This window comes from Clupea harengus, chromosome 4, assembly GCF_900700415.2.
Source record: "Clupea harengus chromosome 4, Ch_v2.0.2, whole genome shotgun sequence".
NCBI lineage: Eukaryota > Metazoa > Chordata > Actinopteri > Clupeiformes > Clupeidae > Clupea > Clupea harengus.
In genome coordinates, this window is record NC_045155.1 from 24,870,892 (window position 1) to 24,883,100 (window position 12,209).

A 12,209-nucleotide genomic window follows, 5' to 3' on the forward strand; every position below is an offset into this window, starting at 1 on the left:
CTTCAGTAAAAATAGGTCTGAGCGCCCAATGAAGCCAAATGAGAAGATAGCCTCCACAACAACATCAATAATAGAACAGCCTCCCAAACCCGTGTGTGTGTGTGTGTGTGTGTGTGTGAGAGCCTCCCAAACCGATGCGAGATGCGTCTGCTGATATCCACTTTAAAGACTCCTGGGATAGCGTAGCAACAGCAGCAGCAGCACACAGATCACCATACTGATGCAGCAGCACACAGATCACCATACTGATGCAGCAGCACACAGATCACCATACTGATGCAGCAGCACACAGATCACCATACTGGTGGTGCTGAGATGCTGTGCTGAGGTTAACTATCACCCTCTCTATAGCGCCCCCTAGAGACGTCATATGGTGCAGTTAGCCACTGGGCACACACACACACACACACACACACTGGGCATGATGCATCACGACAGCAGCTTACTGCCAATTCTGGTGATGAAACCTTTATGATCTGCACAGGTGTCAACACTCTGCTCCATACGGATCTCTACCAATACAGCCTAGCCAGATGCCTGGGTTCAGAGTGGTAGCATCTCTACCAACACAGCCTAGCCAGATGCCTGGGTTCATAGTGATAGCATCTTGACCGATACAGCCTAGCGCTTGATGCCTGGGGTCAGAGTTCATAGTGATAGCATCTCTACCAACACAGCCTAGCCAGTTGCCTGGGGTCAGGGTTCATACGGATCTCATCTTTACCATCACAGCCTAGCGCTTGATGCCTGGGCAGGTGGGCTGATCTCACCCCTGGTTAAAAGGTCCCCACTTCACTGCTCTCACCTCCATCTTGTTTCCCTGTGGGGAGCGGCCTCCTCCATCTTGTTTCCCTGTGGGGAGCGGCCCTCTCTCCCTCTAGCCAGCCAGCGTGAGCCCCATTACCAGGCAGGGGTCCAGGGCCACTCAGGCCCTGATGAGCTAACGAGGATGAGGCACTAACGAGCTTTTAAGAGCGGGAGAGGCGCGGGGAGGCTGAGGGCAGGTGAAGTGAGAACTCCTCTTACACACACACACACACACACACACAGGTGAAGTGAGAACTCCTCTTACACACACACACACACACACAGGTGAAGTGAGAACTCCTCTTACACACACACACACACACACACACACAGGTGAAGTGAGAACTCCTCTAACACACACACACACACACACACAGGTGAAGTGAGAACTCCTCTTACACACACACACACACACACACACACAGGTGAAGTGAGAACTCCTCTAACACACACACACACACACACACAGGTGAAGTGAGAACTCCTCTAACACACACACACACACACACACAGGTGAAGTGAGAACTCCTCTAACACACACACACACACACACACACACAGGTGAAGTGAGGTGAGGTGAGAATCTCCCCAGAATAGTGATGAGGTCCAGTGGACACGTGACTCTGGTGAGGGCCTGTGTGTGTTATGTGTGTGTGTTATGTGTGTGTTATGTGTGTGTTTCAGGTGATCAGGTGACAATCAGAGTACACTTAACCACATCATGTGAATGCATCCTGGATGAAATGTGCTCCAATCACTCAACCCACTAAATGGATTCTGACCACACTGCACAGAATCACACAGAATGGCAGCATGACTCTTCAGGACCCTCACGCCCTGGTGCCAGACGCCCCAGACAGGACCCTCACGCCCTCGTGCCAGACGCCCCAGACAGGACCCTAACACACACACTCACGCCAGACGCCCCAGACAGGACCCTAACACACACACTCACGCCAGACGCCCCAGACAGGACCCTCACGCCCTGGTGCCAGACGCCCCAGACTCACGCCCTGGTGCCAGATGCCCCAGACAGGACCCTAACACACACACACTCACGCCAGACGCCCCAGACAGGACCCTAACACACACACACACGCCAGACGCCCCAGACAGGACCCTCACGCCCTGGTGCCAGACGCCCCAGACTCACGCCCTGGTGCCAGACGCCCCAGACTCACGCCCTGGTGCCAGACGCCCCAGACAGGACCCTAACACACACACTCACGCCAGACGCCCCAGACAGGACCCTCACGCCCTGGTGCCAGACGCCCCAGACTCACGCCCTGGTGCCAGACGCCCCAGACAGGACCCTAACATACACACTCACGCCAGACGCCCCAGACAGGACCCTAACACACACACTCACGCCAGACGCCCCAGACAGGACCCTCACGCCCTGGTGCCAGACGCCCCAGACTCACGCCCTGGTGCCAGACGCCCCAGACAGGACCCTAACACACACACTCACGCCAGACGCCCCAGACAGGACCCTAACACACACACTCACGCCAGACGCCCCAGACAGGACCCTCACGCCCTCGTGCCAGACGCCCCAGACTCACGCCCTGGTGCCAGACGCCCCAGACAGGACCCTAACACACACACTCACGCCAGACGCCCCAGACAGGACCCTCGTGCCAGACGCCCCAGACAGGACCCTCACGCCCTCGTGCCAGACGCCCCAGACTCATGTCCTGGTGCCAGACGCCCCAGACAGTCAGCAGCAGATCTGCTGGTGGAGGTTGGTGTGCTAAATGCTAAACGCTAAATGGTAAATGGACTGCATTTATATCGCGCTTTTCTACTCATAGAGCACTTAAAAGCTCTTCACACATGAATGCCTCAGACATCTACCCATTCACACACCGATGGCAGAGGTTACTATCTAAGGCAGTGGTTCTTAACCTTATTGGAGGTACTGAACCCTGCGAGCTTCATCAGTGCATTCACCGAACCCTTCGTAATTGGAAAAATAAAATATGATTTCTTCAAAACATAGGTATATATAAAAACGACCCGATTTGCTAGTGTGAACCGGGCTATACTGTGTGTGTCTTGACCCCTGCCGAAACCCTGAGAGTGACTCAACGAACCCCTGGGGTTCGATCGAAACCCAGGTTAAGAACCACTGATCTAAGGTGACATCTACCCATTCACACACCGATGGCAGAGGCTACTATCTAAGGTGCCAAACTGCACATCGGGACTTGGTGAGGAGTCGGGATCGAACTAGCAACCACTATCGCACCCCCCTAAAGATCCTAAATCAAAATATTTTTGCACAAAATGACATTTTTGACCATGGATATTGATAACCAATTACTATCATGGATAACCAATAAATACCACTGTCTGATGATATCAAAAGCATCTGCCCATACTTCGCATGTTGATAGTGTATGTTGGGATTTAACCTCAGGAATGCCCTTCCACAGACATTGCTTATTGTGTGGAATAAAATAACATTTGATTTATTAATTACAGCTATTGTTTTGTTATCTTTGTCTTTTGGGATAAGTAAGCTGTTTCAACCACCGCTTCACTGAATCCTATCAGTAGTTATAAAATGAGTGTTCCTTAAGTAACGATAAACAGACTACCATTAGTAATGTTCATGACAGTTGTGATAGCTCACTGACGTGACGTTAAGTCAATATTTATTAAGGACGTTTGTATTAGTTCTACTAGTCTTTCAAGGAATACAAACAGGGTTGAAACACTATTCAAGTGAAACAAAAGTGTGTAGTCGGTTCAATATTTAACTCTTCCTAACGTAAGTCTTCCTACCGCCTGTATCGGATAGCGAAGTTAAAGACTTATTGACGACGGACCTTACACAGTTACACTGAAACTATTTAGGTTATGCCTTAGTGTTACGCTGAAACTATGTAACTATGTTAAGCATAAGTGCTACATCTCTTACAGCCTGATCTACCCAGAGACCAGCTCTTTCTGGAGCGGACCAGGCCCCGCACCGCCGCAGGTCCGGCTGAGTTACGGCCCACATACGGCCCACATGCGGCCCTGCTCTGGGCCGGGCTCCGCAGCAGCAGCCCCTCTGATGAGCGACCCGCCACTCAAGCGCCGGGAACAAACCACAGGCCATCACTTAGAGCACCGCAGCTCCAGAGCCCTCGCTGCAGCACGCGCTCCACTAGGCCACCAGGGGGCCCCGTGCTCAAAAGAGATGAGTGACACGGCCTTTTGAGCGGACCGGCGGGAGCCGCACAGGCTGTGCGTTAGCGGCTCAAAGGCGTGACGTGGGGGAGCGGAGGATGCCAGATCATTCCGCCACGGGTCGGGACTGCTGCCTGCTGTTCGCCGCTTTTATCGCCCTCATTGGTAATGCACCACACTGACTAGAGCAACTCAGACACACACTAACACATGGAAACACACACACACACACAAACACTGGCATACAAAAAAACACACACACACTGGCATACACAAACACACACACAGGCATACACAAACACACACAAACACATTGAAATACACACACTAGCACACCCACACACATGGAAAAAACACATACTGCCACACACACACACACTTACACACACACACACCAGCGTGAAGCCAAAGCCTGTGCTCTGGGATTACCTGTGAAAGCACACAACAAGAATTCATTGTTCACCTAAAACCATAAAAAGAACATACCGGAGCTGAACTATTGACATATTTAATATAACACGGTGTTCATTAAAACCATAAAAACCCTATATATATAATATGTATATATTGTAACTCTCCACTGGCCATCACCTGTCTGTAAATAATGCCATATTTTTGCACTTCTGGTTAGATGCTATCTGCATTTCATTGGCTTGCACCATGACAATAAAGTTGAATGTAATATATTCTAAAAAACTAAAAAACTCTTCATAGATACACACATAGATACACACACACACACACACACACACACACACACACACACACACATTTTGCACCCAGCGATCAGCAGCCTGCCCTTCATCTGTACTGATCCTGTGTGTGTGTGTGTGTGTCCGTGTCTGCAGAGGCTGCTGGGTGTATCTGACGTGGTGCTGTGGTTTCCATGGGAATGATGCTAGTATACTGGTCTAAATCTCTAAGGTGTGCGTGAATGCCAGATGTTATCAGTATCGTGTCATATAACCCCTTTTGAAGAGAATACAGACAAATCCTTTAATTGCCCAATCCTATTACATATCTCAGATATCTCAGGCTGTATAATAATCGCCCATTGGTAGAGATGAGAGATGAGGAGGAGATGAGGAGGAGATGAGGAGGAGAGGAGATGAGGAGGAGATGAGGAGGAGGAGGAGATGAGGAGATGAGGAGAGATGAGGAGGAGATGAGAGAGAGATGGAGATGAGGAGGAGGAGATGAGGAGGAGGAGATGAGGAGGAGATGAGGAGGAGATGAGGAGGAGATGAGAGATGAGGAGGAGATGAGGAGGAGATGAGAGAGAGATGAGAGAGAGATGAGGAGGAGGAGATGAGGAGATGAGGAGGAGGAGATGAGGAGATGAGGAGGAGATGAGGAGAGATGAGGAGGAGATGAGGAGATGAGGAGGAGGAGATGAGGAGAGGGAGGAGATGAGGAGGAGGAGATGAGGAGATGAGGAGGAGGAGATGAGGAGATGAGGAGGAGGAGATGAGGAGGAGATGAGAGATGAGGAGGAGATGAGGAGGAGATGAGGAGGAGATGAGGAGGAGATGAGAGAGAGATGAGAGAGAGATGAGGAGGAGGAGATGAGGAGATGAGGAGGAGGAGATGAGGAGGAGATGAGGAGAAGGAGATGAGGAGATGAGGAGAGGGAGGAGAGGAGGAGATGAGGAGATGAGGAGGAGGAGATGAGGAGGAGATGAGGAGATGAGATGAGGATGAGGAGATGAGGAGGAGATGAGGAGGAGATGAGGAGAGATGAGGAGGAGATGAGGAGATGAGGAGGAGGAGAGGAGGAGATGAGGAGGAGGAGGAGAGGAGGGAGGAGATGAGGAGGAGATCAGGAGGGAGGAGATGAGGAGGAGGAGGAGGAGAGGAGGAGATGAGGAGGAGGAGATGGAGATGAGGAGGAGAGGAGGAGAAGAGGAGGAGATGAGGAGGAGGAGGAGGAGATGAGATGAGGAGAGGAGGAGATGAGGAGGAGAAGAGGAGGAGATGAGGGAGGAGAGGAGGAGGAGAGGAGGAGGAGATGAGGAGGAGATGAGGAGATGAGGAGGAGGAGATGAGGAGATGAGGAGGAGGAGATGAGGAGGAGATGAGAGATGAGGAGGAGAAGGAGATGAGGAGATGAGGAGGAGGAGATGAGGAGATGAGGAGGAGATGAGGAGAGATGAGGAGGAGATGAGGAGATGAGGAGGAGGAGATGAGGAGAGGGAGGAGATGAGGAGGAGGAGATGAGGAGGAGATGAGGAGATGAGGAGGAGGAGATGAGGAGGAGAGGAGGAGATGAGGAGGAGATGAGAGAGAGATGAGAGAGAGATGAGGAGGAGGAGATGAGGAGATGAGGAGGAGGAGATGAGGAGGAGATGAGGAGAAGGAGATGAGGAGAGGAGGAGAGGGAGGAGAGGAGGAGATGAGGAGATGAGGAGGAGGAGATGAGGAGGAGATGAGGAGATGAGATGAGGATGAGGAGATGAGGAGGAGATGAGGAGGAGATGAGGAGAGATGAGGAGGAGATGAGGAGATGAGGAGGAGGAGAGGAGGAGATGAGGAGGAGGAGGAGAGGAGGGAGGAGATGAGGAGGAGATCAGGAGGGAGGAGATGAGGAGGAGGAGGAGGAGAGGAGGAGATGAGGAGGAGGAGATGGAGATGAGGAGGAGAGGAGGAGAAGAGGAGGAGATGAGGAGGAGGAGGAGATGAGATGAGGAGAGGAGGAGATGAGGAGGAGAAGAGGAGGAGATGAGGGAGGAGAGGAGGAGGAGAGGAGGAGGAGATGAGAGATGAGGAGGAGATGAGGAGGTGGAGATGAGGAGGAGATGATGAGGAGATGAGAGATGAGGAGGAGATGAGGAGGTGGAGATGAGGAGGAGAGATGAGGAGGAGATGAGATGAGGATGAGATGAGGAGGAGATGAGGAGGAGATGAGAGATGAGGAGGAGGAGAAGAGGAGGAGGAGATGAGGAGATGAGGAGGAGGAGATGAGAGAGAGATGAGGAAGAGATGAGGTGGAGATGAGGAGGAGATGAGGAGGTGGAGGTGAGGAGGAGAAGAGGAGGGAGAAGAGGAGGAGGAGGAGAGGAGGGAGGAGATGAGGAGGAGATGAGAAGAGGAGGAGAAGAGGAGGAGAAGAGGGGGAGAAGAGAAGGAGATGAGGAGGAGAGGAGGAGGAGATGAGGAGGAGAGGAGAAGAGGAGAAGAGGAGGAGAGGAGGAGGAGATGAGGAGATGAAGAGATGAGGTGGAGATGAGGTGGAGATGAGGTGGAGATGAGGAGGAGATGAGGAGGTGGAGGTGAGGAGGAGAAGAGGAGGAGGAGGAGGAGGAGAGGAGGGAGGAGATGAGGAGGAGAGGAGGAGGAGATGAGGAGATGAGGAGGAGATGAGGAGGAGAAGAGGGGGAGAAGAGAAGGAGATGAGGTGGAGATGAGGAGGAGATAAGAGATAAGCCTGTCAAACTGCCCTGCTGCATTTACCCCTGACACAAACCCCTCCTTCTGCCCTGATGCAGGGGTAAATCCCAGCCTCTCTACCCTCTGGGGCAGGCGTTGGGGCAGGCGTTGGGCAGGCGTTGGGGCAGGCGTTGGGCAGGCGTTGGGGACCGTGTGGGACTACAGGTGACACCCTGGCCTCTGCTACAGCCTTAAGATGCTCATGTATGGCGATGCAGACCTTTCCAGTCTCTACGGAGACGACCTTGTTGACCTTCACACACACACACACACACACACACAAACACACAGAGCCGGTGCAAGTCAAATGGAGCAGCCGACTCCAGAGGGATGCCTGCACACCACACACACTCACACAGCACACACACTCTACACCACACACACTCACTCACACAGCACACACTCTACACCACACAGACTCCACTCCACTCACACAGCACACACACTCCGCTCCACACACTCTGCACCACACAGACTCCACCACACACACACTCTACACCACACACACACACTACACCACACACACTCTGCTCCACACACACTCTGCTCCACACACACTCTGCACCACACACACTCTGCACCACACACACTCCGCTCGCGATGAGGCACGTGGGGAGTATCTCCCAAGACAGAGCAGACTCCGAGACCCTTATCTGAAGCCGGACCTGGGCCAGGTCAGCGCCGGAGCTAACTGCTCCCTGGGCTCCTACTCCACACACACACACACTCTACACCACACACACTCTACTCCAACACACACTCTACACCACACACACTCTACTCCAACACACACTCAGAGCCGGAGCCGACTGCTCCCTGGGCTCCTACTCCACACACACACACTCTACACCACACACTCTCTACTCCAACACACACTCTACACCACACACACACACACACTACACCACACACACACTCTACACCACACACACTCTACACCACACACACTCAGAGCCTGAGCCGACTGCTCCCTGGGCTCCTACGGCTGATTCGGGATCATACGCTCCAGCGCCACTCGCCTGGATCCGGCAGCAGAGTACGGCAAACACACACACACACACACACACACACACACACGCACACACACACACACACACACACACACACACACACTCGCCTGGATCCGGCAGCAGAGTACGGCAAACTTCTACAAAGGGCAATCAGCAGCGAGCGCAACAGCTGCGGAGCAATTAAACCGCCAAATTACCCTCAATCAACGTCATTTAGAGCCGCTCGTGCATCCCGGAGCTCACCGCGGGCTGACGGGTCCACACACACACACACACACACACACACACACACACACACACACACACGGGCTGACGGATCCACTCAGACGGCGCTCATCGTGATGGAAATCAGGATCTCAACCAAATAATGAAGCTAAATGAACTCCATAAATAAATAAAGCAAGAAATAAAGAAATAAATAAGTAAAGAACGCCACACCCCTTCTACTGGTGCTTGACAGACACCCTTCACAGAAGAGCCATCTTGGGCTTACAGGGGAGCGTTCTTCTACACCACACACAATCTACACCACACACACTCCACTCCACACACACACACACACACACACACACACACACACACACACCCCACTGTGCTCATGTTTTGGATTGTGATTCCTGATAGAAAGGAAGAATTGTGAGAGAACACCAGCCAGCTGAACACTGTGACTTTGCTCCATGATTAATACATTTACACAACTGAACACCGTCACTTTGCCCCATGATTAACACATTTACACATTCTTCAACTGAACACCATGATTAATACATTTACACATTCTTCAACTGAACACCATGATTAATACATTTACACATTCTTCAACTGAACACCATGATTAATACATCTACACATTCTTCAATTCTCCATCTAGCTCCAGCACTGCCGCCATTGTAAATAAACGCTTAATTTCAAACGTCAGCGCACTTAGCCACCCCCACTGGTCACTGATTGGAGGCCACTTGTGAACAGAGTCTCCAGACTACAGTCACCGTGGAAACAGAACAGAGTCTCCAGACTACAGTCACCGTAGAAACAGAACACAGTCTCCAGACTACAGACTACAGTCACCGTGGAAACAGAACACAGTCTCCAGATTACAGACTACAGTCACAGTGGAAACAGAACAGAGACTACAGTCACCGTGGAAACAGAACACAGTCTCCAGACTACAGTCACCGTGGAAACAGAGCTGTGAGCAATAGGTAGGCAGAGCCAGGCTAGGGGACAAGGGCATCATCCCTAAGAGTTTACAAACATACTGTGACACATTATATATTCATTTGGCTTCCATTTCTACATGATGCGTCCACCTACGCTGTGCCTGGACAACTATGCAGTGGCTAAAGCATCAAATAAAGATCCGCTTGGACCTGTCCTGTAAAACTGAGATGTTGTTGATGAAGGTCCAAGCTGGCAGGAGAGAAAGACCCAGACAACCTGCACATGAGTATAGAGGGCACCCCACCACATCCACCTTTAACCGATGGGTCACATTCAACCCACCACATCCACCTTAAACCGATGGGTCACATTCAACCCACCATATCCACCTTAAACCGATGGGTCACATTCAACCCACCACATCCACCTTAAACCGATGGGTCACATTCAACCCACCACATCCACCTTAAACCAATGGGTCACATTCAACCCACCATATCCACCTTAAACCGATGGGTCACATTCAACCCACCACATCCACCTTAAACCGATGGGTCACATTCAACCCACCACATCCACCTTAAACCGATGGGTCACATTCAACCCACCATATCCGCCTTAAACCGATGGGTCACATTCAACCCACCATATCCACCTTAAACCGATGGGTCACATTCAACCCACCACATCCACCTTAAACCGATGGGTCACATTCAACCCACCACATCCAATGGGTCACAGACACCCCGAGCGGCACCTCACCACATCCACCTTAAACCGATGGGTCACATTCAACCCACCATATCCACCTTAAACCGATGGGTCACATTCAACCCACCATATCCACCTTAAACCGATGGGTCACAGACACCCCGAGCGGCATGAACCCCGCTCTGCAGTGGATAGGCAGCTGGCAGTTCGGTGAGTTCGAGAAGTTGGGGACCCCTCTTCACGCACCACCTCTTAGCTTCAGCATGAGACAAACTCCAAAGGTGTGGACCCTTATAAGAGACTATTCAAACCTTACATCTCCCACAAAGGAAACGTTTCCGTATTGTTTCAGTTAATTACTGTTACACTGTTACGAGTTTTCATACTTGAATCTTTGTGCGTTGCGCAAGGCATCGTGTATACAGGCGTACACTGCTAGAGGACAACAGGCGGTGGCCTCGCAGATATAACACCTGTAAACATCAGACTACATGGGCAAAACATGCACGTTTGCCGCCATAGCCGACTTCGCAAGCTTAGCCAACAGCTGACTACGTGACGGCTCCCTCTGAAGCCCCTGCCTCTGATCATTTAAGGGACAGACTACGGGGAGTAGGACAACTTTGACAGTTAATGTTAGCTATCGTTAGCAGCTAGCTGCATGTCAAAATATGAGATCAGGTTCTATTGACCGCATTTCAGTGGGTCGACTCCAGACTCAAGTGTCAAGCTAAAAGTTGCAGCAACGCTGCAATTTTAGACAGTCGTTAACACATGCTGTAGCTGAAGGTTGATAATATTTAGCCATTTTCTAGTTAGCTGGATAGCTAACGCACTTTGTAGTTTTGGATTAGTCACTCGCTATCGTGGGTGTAATTTGAAGGCATCATTAAGACGACAAGCATGACAACTCTGAACTTGAGCAGGAGGCTACACGAGTTAACTTGGGTGGGAGACGGAGCAACCTGTAGGTCCTGGCAGCTTTAGGTGTGTAAAAACTCAAATCTGCAGCACATGCGTTCCCGCACAGGAACAGAAACATTCTCCCGTACTAGAACGAATTCATAACTAGTAAATACAACACTCATTGCGCGTTCGTAGTCAGACGCGATCCGCCAAGGCCTGTTCGAAAGACGATCTAGAAGCTGTAGCGTTAATGCATTCCTTTGCCCCGAAGAGCCCTTCTCTTCATGGGCCGCTTTAGACCCTGGCGTTCTCCCATAATCTCTTACTTACTCTGATGGTTGTTGAAGAGTAGTTACTACTGAACACCTTCGAACTTCAATCAGGACAGTTCCGCCGCTCGTCACACTTCGGCTTCTTTCTTCACCTAGGCAGACGTTTTTTCTCAGCCCTCGGTCGTGGCTGTAGTTGCCGCCGCTTGTCCCAAATAATACTCCTTGCCGACGGACACAATAGTCCCGCGTACTGCTGTCAACGGTGCTCCGCGGCTCTCTGCTGTCTGCGCTCGCCTGTGTAGACAGCTAACATCCGGGACTTGTGCGCTTGCTAAACCTCCGGAACTACTTCCAGCTGCTGTCAGAAAGGCAAAGCTACCAGAGCACATCTGGATGGCCAAAGGATGGGGGCTAAATCAGCTGTGCGTAATGATCACTCACTAACATTAAACACACACACACACACACACACACAATCCTTTATTGTCCACGGAAAAATGCCAATGCAGATTCCGCATTTGTCGTGTCTTGTTAGGCTGTGCCTTTTGATTCTGTTGGTAGGGTCTTTAATTATATAGAATCGATTATGCATATTGCTACCTTATTTTAATGCATGGCTTTCTTACTGTTGTTACATGACTGTCCTGTTTCGTAGCCTGTAGTGTGTCCACTGTAGCATATGTCTGATGTTTGATAGACCTATGCATGCACTGTGAATACGTGTCTCTGCCTATTC

General features: G+C 51.1%; 1 protein-coding gene across 1 annotated transcript in view; it reads right to left on the reverse strand.

The window, feature by feature from the left end:
• The window catches only part of LOC105902184 (forkhead box protein J3-like), a 44,336-nt gene extending 32,454 nt beyond the window's left edge, over window positions 1-11,882 (reverse strand). Inside the window, exon 1 of the mRNA XM_042707538.1 lies at window positions 11,532-11,882. The gene's annotated coding sequence lies outside the window, so the exon portion shown is untranslated. The remainder of the gene's footprint in view (window positions 1-11,531) is intronic.
• Between the last annotated feature and the right edge of the window lie 327 nt (window positions 11,883-12,209).